Raw genomic sequence first — 8,575 nt, forward strand, 5'->3', positions numbered from 1 at the left:
GGTGACAGTAAAAGCTGGCGAGGATGTGGAGAAAGAGGAACATTCCTCCATTGTTGGTGGAATTGCAGACTGGTACAACCATTCTGGAAATCAGTCTGGAGGTTCCTCAGAAAATTAGACATTGAACTACCTGAGGACCCAGCTATACCTCTCTTGGGCATATGCCCAAAAGATGCCACAACATATAACAAAGACACATGCTCCACTATGTTCATAGCAGCCTTTTTTATAATAGCCAGAAGCTGGAAAGAACCCAGATGCCGTTCAACAGAGGAATGGATACAGAAAATGTGGTACATCTACACAATGGAATATTACTCAGCTATCAAAAACAATGACTTTATGAAATTCATAGGCAAATTCATAGGCATAGGAACTGGAAAATATCATCCTGAGTGAGGTAACCCAATCACAGAAAAACACACATGGTATGCACTCATTGATAAGTGGCTATTAGCCCAAATGCTTGAATTACCCTAGATGCATAGAACACATGAAACTCAAGACAGATGATCAAAATGTGAATGCTTTATTCCTTCTTTAAAGGGGGAACAAGAATACCCTTGGCAGGGAATAGAGAGGCAAAGTTTAGAACAGAAGCAGAGGGAGCACCCATTCAAAGCTTGCCCTACATGTGGCCCATACATATACAGCCACCAAACTAGATAAGATGGGTGAAGCAAAGAAGTGCAGGTCGACAGGAACTGGATGTAGATCTCTCCTGAGAGACACAGCCAGAATACAGCAAATACAGAGGCGAATGCCATCATTAAACCACTGAACTGAGAACGGGACCCCCGTTGAAGGAATCAGAGAAAGAACTGGAAGAGCTTGAAGGGGCTCGAGACCCCATATGAACAACAATGCCAAGCATCCAGAGCTTCCAGGGACTAAGCCACTACCTAAAGACTATACATGGACTGACCCTGGACTCTGACCTCATAGGTAGCAATGAATATCCTAGTAAGAGCACCAGTGGAAGGGGAAGCCCTTGATCCTGCCAAGACTGAACCCCCAGTGAATGGGATTGTTGGGGGGAGGGCAGTAATGGGGGGAAGATGGGGAGGGGGAGGAGTTAGGGGGATGTTTGGCCCGGAAACCAGGAAGGGGACTAACAATCGAAATGTAAATAAGAAATACTCAAGTTAATAAAGATAAAAAAAAAACATAGCATGGTGGCTAGTGGTCTATTAAGTTAATACAGTCCAGAAGATTTAATTGGTAGTTACATGGAATGTTAGGTCAGACATAGGGTTGGGCAGTGAATGGTAACTGGGAAGCTAAAGATTTTATCCCTCTGCCCTGCAGTCTTGGTTAGACTCTGAAACATCAACCCTGACCTTGACCCCCCTCCCCATTATCCTTATCCTTTTATTTTCTCATACTTCCATTATATGTATATTTCTTCCTCTCTGTTTTCTCTCAATGCAATATAAATTCCTTGTTCCTCATCGGTTCCCTAGCACCTTCTCATAGTGGTCCTCATTGCTCCATGGATGTTTTCACAAATAAAAGGTTCTCTAAAATTATGTATGGAAATTAAACACACTTAAAAAAAACAGAAATACAGTATGATCTCTTGTGCTTTCACATGCCATATACTTTTGATCCAATTAAGAAGCAGCAGCAGCCAGAATGGCCACATTGGAAGATACTGCATTTGGGAATAGGTCTTTCCTCTCCCTTCCATCATGTTGGCTCTGAACTCTGCTAATCAGAAAATAAAGCAAAACAAAACATCATGGCCTGGAGACAAAACAGTATGAGGGAATCGGCGAGCCCCCGGGCTGTGTCACACATCTTTGCCTTCTGAATACAAAGTGCAACTTCCAAAGAGACTCTTCTTGAGAAGGCATCCCCAGTTCACTGAAGAGGAAAGGAGATCTCAGGATATTTAAAACGACCTTCTTATTGTATAAAGAATATTCTTTTTCTGGATTGCTGATCCCTAACATTAGCAAAAGAAAGAATACATTCAGAAGCAGGAAAGGATTTAGAATTTTCCAGCATCCCTTCCACTATGGATAAGGTGGGGGCCCCATATCTAAAGAATCTCTTTCTATCTGACGCTGTCATGGGAGAAGTTAATAGAATTTAAGGGCAGTGGCCACAGCTTTGAGAGACCCAGATGTCATCAGCATTTGGTTTGGACAATTGTGGCAGTGGGATGTGTAAACAAAATACTGTGTTGATGTTAGGCCAAAGATGTCAATGAACAACTGAGCGACTTGGCTTCTGTGTCAAGGGGATGCTCTCCTGCCATGCAAGCAGTCGTGCACAAAGGCTGGGAAATTAAAAGTCCTAACCACAGGTTCACAACCATTCAAGCTACTTTAGTTTTCAAGTGAAGTGAAGCCCAACGCAAATAGCCAGGAGGGCGAAATTTAAATTAAACTTCAGAATCGTTTTGTGTTGGAACCAGCTATAGTGTTTCTAAGCCTGCTGATAATGCTGCTCTTCTTGGGAGCCTAGAAAAATAACCCTATACAAGCATCTCCCTTGACACTGTAGTCTCAGTTTACATTCTGTGCACACAGTCACTTGGAAACACAAGCTTGCTAAGCTGGGATAGCCACGTATGGTGCTCTAGTACAAAACAGGATCTCAGGCATCGGTAATTTGGAATTTCTTATTATGTAGCTGTCCTTAGAAATGCCACAGTAAACAACAATGGCAGCAGTGACAACAATGAAAAACAATAGGGGGAACTTGCTTGTAATTCTACTGCTGGTGAGGTAGAGACAGGCAGGTCCTGGGTACAGCTGGTCAGCCAGCCTAGCCTACCTGGGTAGTTCCACGATAATGAGAGACCTTTTCTCAAACAAGAACAAACAAAGGAACACATGGACAGAACAAAATGACAGGAGGGATGCCATCTTAATGATGGATAGGCGTGATTTTGGCTGCATCCTGTTTTATGTGTTGTGTTAGCATCCCTAGACTGTAGGCTGTCTTTTTTTTTCTTCCACTTAGTTCTGACAGGAGATGGTCTTGAAAGGGAAGGGTGTATCTTGGAACAACACAGATGAAAATCTTTGAGAATTTCAGATTCTTTGAGTCACAGACCTGCAGAAATCTGACTCCTGGGGAGGTTGGAGGCTACCTTGGCACCGTGCAAGTAAGAGTCTTGCTGCTTGGATAGTTATCATTTGATGCCAAGTATCTTTCTCTCTGAGTTGGGAGTCATCCCAAACAAAATGATCTAATACCTAACAGTCTAAATTTAAGGTAAGAAAGTAAAGGTAAAATATTGTGCAAAATATATTCAAAAATTAACTCCTCCTAGGAGGAAGTAGCAAGACCACCAGTTTTAAAAGGTGCAAAGTAAGAGCCTCGAGTTTCTTGTCCCCTTTGGTCTACGTAGAAATATATTTTTGTTTCAAAAAAGTCTATCTGGTTTGCTACATGGATGTATTTCATTTCTTTAAAAAGGTTTAAGAAAGTTATTCATAGTTATTTAAGGGTACTTGAAATAGGACAAAGGAAGGAAGTGGAAATGTATGGTCTTTGTTCCTTCAGGCAATGTAGGGTCAGGACTGCTCAGGCCCCTTAGGAAAGGACACATTCACCAAAGGTTTCACCAACAGCAAGTTCCAAGTCCCTTAAAACTTCTGCTCCAGCCAATGGAGATTTCCAAGTTTGAACCTAAATGTTTGAATTTTTGCCTTAAAGAAAATATTTCCTGTGTTTATTTAGTTTGACAAATTGTTTTCTCCTTAGACAGAAGCAAAGTGTGAAAAGATTCTTATTCTCCGTCAGCAGAGACAGGAAGAACGTTTTAGATATCACTCATCACCTATGATAACTTTCAACCTTTCTGTAAACATTTATGTGTCCCTCCCCCATTGTGAAATGGTTTCCCAAATATAAGCATGAGCAGAATTTATATTTGATTAATGGATAGGCAGGACCAGTTTACTGTTGAATGACTTCCAAGCCTTGGTCAAGCAGTACTCCCTATGGGAGTTATTAAGGGAGTCTTTGGCCACAGTGTTGGAAGTCTGTCTACGCTTAATTAATATGCCTAGGCATTAGGTCTAAGCTGCTGAAAATCTATGTCTTCCAAAAGAAAAGTTTGGATTATCTTTAGCTCTGGACAGGGAACCTTTGGATTCTTGAAATATTGTCTGCTAAGTATGTCTTCATTTACTGGAAGCTCTGAGTTCTGTCAGATAGTTAATGTATCAATATGGTTTTTAGTAAAGACTTTGAACTGTGATACCAGTGGAAAGCTAAGGTCAGGCATATGGGTGCTCTATCCTGTTTATGTGACTGACTATCAGTAGAAATGCTGGATTTCAGGGTTCGGGTGAATATCCTTTGTTGGAAATAATTGATGTATGTTTCAAAATGTTGTTGCTAGCAGAATTAATCACTAATCACAAAAGTGAGGCTACACCACTGGGAGAGGTCAAGGAGAAACATTTACTTTGTAGCTCCTGGACTCTTTTCTGTATACATTTTTCATTGCTCACTTAAATTTTTATTTGACACTGCACATGCCATGAATGTGGGTGTCAGACCTTGTCCCACCTGTGTGAGAACTGAACCTCAGGATGAGTTTGGACATCAATAAACAAAACTGGAAAGGAGAGGAGAAGTGATAGAGAAAGGGGAAGAAAGGTTAGTATCCAACCTTTTGTCTTTGACAACTTGTAGTGTTCCTGCTTTTGTTTGAGTCTTAACTATTCAGTTTCAGAACTGTGGGTGAAGATACCTCCAAGATGAGCTGAGGCTCAGCCACTGTTTAGTATCAAGCACATGAAGGATTCTGAGGGACTGCTATCTGGTTCAGTCCAACCATTCCCAGATTTATGAGTAAGATAAATGATTGTCATTTTGGTTCATTGCTTAGGCATAATTCGTCAATCTACAATAGATATTTATTTATTTTTTTTTGTAGTACATAGTTTTAATAATATAATTGGATGACAAACTACCTTTATTATTATGCATTTACAAGGCAGTTCTAGCTCAAACCAATTATCAAAGTTACAAATCAATTGTCAAAGGTAAAATTTCTTCTAAAACCATAAACATATATCTATAGTCACTAAAGAAAACTTTTTTTTTTGCAGTAAAATCTTTTTTTTTTTTTTGCTTTATTCATTTTTTTTTCATTTTTTTTTCTTTTTTTTTTTTTATTGACTTGAGTATTTCTTATATACATTTCAAGTGTTATTCCCTTTCCCGGTTTCCGGGCAAATCCCCCTCCCCCCTCCCCTTCCTTATGGGTGTTCCCCTCCCAACCCTCCCCCCATTGCCGCCCTCCCCCCATAGTCTAGTTCACTGGGGGTTCAGTCTTAGCAGGACCCAGGGCTTCCCCTTCCACTGGTGCTCTTACTAGGATATTCATTGCTACCTATGGGGTCAGAGTCCAGGGTCAGTCCATATATAGTCTTTAGGTAGTGGCTTAGTCCCTGGAAGCTCTGGTTGCTTGACATTGTTGTACTTTTGGGGTCTCGAGCCCCTTCAAGCTCTTCCAGTTCTTTCTCTGATTCCTTCAACGGGGGACATATTCTCAGCTCAGTGGTTTGCTGCTGGCATTCGCCTCTGTATTTGCTGTATTCTGGCTGTGTCTCTCAGGAGCGATCTACATCCGGCTCCTGTCGGTCTGCACTTCTTTGCTTCATCCATCTTGTCCAATTGGGTGGCTGTATATGTATGGGCCACCTGTGGGGCAGGCTCTGAATGGGTGTTCCTTCAGTCTCTGTTTTAATCTTTGCCTCTCCCTTCCCAGCCAAGGGTATTCTTTTTCCTCATTTAAAGAAGGAGTGAAGCATTCACATTTTGATCATCCGTCTTGAGTTTCGTTTGTTCTAGGGATCTAGGGTAATTCAAGCATTTGGGCTAATAGCCACTTATCAATGAGTGCATACCATGTATGTCTTTCTGTGATTGGGTTAGCTCACTCAGGATGATATTTTCCAGTTCCAACCATTTGCCTACGAATTTCATAGACTCGTTGTTTTTGATAGCTGAGTAATATTCCATTGTGTAGATGTACCATATTTTCTGTATCCATTCCTCTGTTGAAGGGCATCTGGGTTCTTTCCATTTTCTGGCTATTATAAATAAGGCTGCGATGAACATAGTGGAGCACGTGTCTCTTTTATATGTTGAGGCATCTTTTGGGTATATGCCCAAGAGAGGTATAGCTGGATCCTCAGGCAGTTCAATGTCCAATTTTCTGAGGAACCTCCAGACTGATTTCCAGAATGGTTTTACCAGTCTGCAATCCCACCAACAATGGAGGAGTGTTCCTCTTTCTCCACATCCTCGCCAGCATCTGCTGTCACCTGAGTTTTTGATCTTAGCCATTCTCACTGGTATGAGGTGAAATCTCAGGGTTGTTTTGATTTGCATTTCCCTTATGACTAAAGATGTTGAACATTTCTTTAGGTGTTTCTCAGCCATTCGGCATTCCTCAGCTGTGAATTCTTTGTTTAGCTCTGAACCCCATTTTTTAATAGGGTTATTTGTTTCCCTGCGGTCTAACTTCTTGAGTTCTTTGTATATTTTGGATATAAGGCCTCTATCTGTTGTAGGATTGGTAAAGATCTTTTCCCAGTCTGTTGGTTGCCGTTTTGTCCTAACCACAGTGTCCTTTGCCTTACAGAAGCTTTGCAGTTTTATGAGATCCCATTTGTCGATTCTTGATCTTAGAGCATAAGCCATTGGTGTTTTGTTCAGGAAATTTTTTCCAGTGCCCATGTGTTCCAGATGCTTCCCTAGTTTTTCTTCTATTAGTTTGAGTGTGTCTGGTTTGATGTGGAGGTCCTTGATCCACTTGGACTTAAGCTTTGTACAGGGTGATAAGCATGGATCGATCTGCATTCTTCTACATGTTGCCCTCCAGTTGAACCAGCACCATTTGCTGAAAATGCTATCTTTTTTCCATTGGATGGTTTTGGCTCCTTTGTCAAAAATCAAGTGACCATAGGTGTGTGGGTTCATTTCTGGGTCTTCAATTCTATTCCATTGGTCTATCTGTCTGTCTCTGTACCAATACCATGCAGTTTTTATCACTATTGCTCTGTAATACTGCTTGAGTTCAGGGATAGTGATTCCCCCTGAAGTCCTTTTATTGTTGAGGATAGCTTTAGCTATCCTGGGTTTTTTGTTATTCCAGATGAATTTGCAAATTGTTCTGTCTAACTCTTTGAAGAATTGGATTGGAATTTTGATGGGGATTGCATTGAATCTGTAGATTGCTTTTGGTAAAATGGCCATTTTTACTATATTAATCCTGCCAATCCATGAGCATGGGAGATCTTTCCATCTTCTGAGGCCTTCTTCAATTTCTTTCCTCAGTGTCTTGAAGTTCTTATTGTACAGATCTTTTACTTGCTTGGTTAAAGTCACACCGAGGTACTTTATATTATTTGGGTCTATTATGAAGGGTGTCGTTTCCCTAATTTCTTTCTCGGCTTGTTTCTCTTTTGTATAGAGGAAGGCAACTGATTTATTTGAGTTAATTTTATACCCAGCCACTTTGCTGAAGTTGTTTATCAGCTTTAGTAGTTCTCTGGTGGAACTTTTGGGATCACTTAAATATACTATCATGTCATCTGCAAATAGTGATATTTTGACTTCTTCTTTTCCGATCTGTATCCCCTTGATCTCCTTTTGTTGTCTGATTGCTCTGGCTAGAACTTCAAGAACTATATTGAATAAGTAGGGAGAGAGTGGGCAGCCTTGTCTAGTCCCTGATTTTAGTGGGATTGCTTCGAGTTTCTCTCCATTTAGTTTAATGTTAGCAACTGGTTTGCTGTATATGGCTTTTACTATGTTTAGGTATGGGCCTTGAATTCCTATTCTTTCCAGGACTTTTATCATGAAGGGGTGTTGAATTTTGTCAAATGCTTTCTCAGCATCTAATGAAATGATCATGTGGTTTTGTTCTTTCAGTTTGTTTATATGATGGATCACGTTGATGGTTTTCCGTATATTAAACCATCCCTGCATGCCTGGGATGAAGCCTACTTGATCATGGTGGATGATTGTTTTGATGTGCTCTTGAATTCGGTTTGCCAGAATTTTATTGAGTATTTTTGCGTCGATATTCATAAGGGAAATTGGTCTGAAGTTCTCTTTCTTTGTTGTGTCTTTGTGTGGTTTAGGTATAAGAGTAATTGTGGCTTCATAGAAGGAATTCGGTAGTGCTCCATCTGTTTCAATTTTGTGGAATAGTTTGGATAATATTGGTATGAGGTCTTCTATGAAGGTTTGATAGAATTCTGCACTAAACCCGTCTGGACCTGGGCTCTTTTTGGTTGGAAGACCTTTAATGACTGCTTCTATTTCCTTAGGAGTTATGGGGTTGTTTAACTGGTTTATCTGTTCCTGATTTAACTTCGATACCTGGTATCTGTCTAGGAAATTGTCCATTTCCTGAAGATTTTCAAATTTTGTTGAATATAGGTTTTTATAGTAAGATCTGATGATTTTTTGAATTTCCTCTGAATCTGTAGTTATGTCTCCCTTTTCATTGCTAATTTTGTTAATTTGGACGAACTCTCTGTGTCCTCTCGTTAGTCTGGCTAAGGGTTTATCTATCTTGTTGATTTTCTCA

This window comes from Rattus norvegicus, chromosome 11 (genome assembly GCF_021556685.1).
Source record: "Rattus norvegicus strain SHRSP/BbbUtx chromosome 11, alternate assembly SHRSP_T2T, whole genome shotgun sequence".
NCBI classification, from domain to species: domain Eukaryota; kingdom Metazoa; phylum Chordata; class Mammalia; order Rodentia; family Muridae; genus Rattus; species Rattus norvegicus.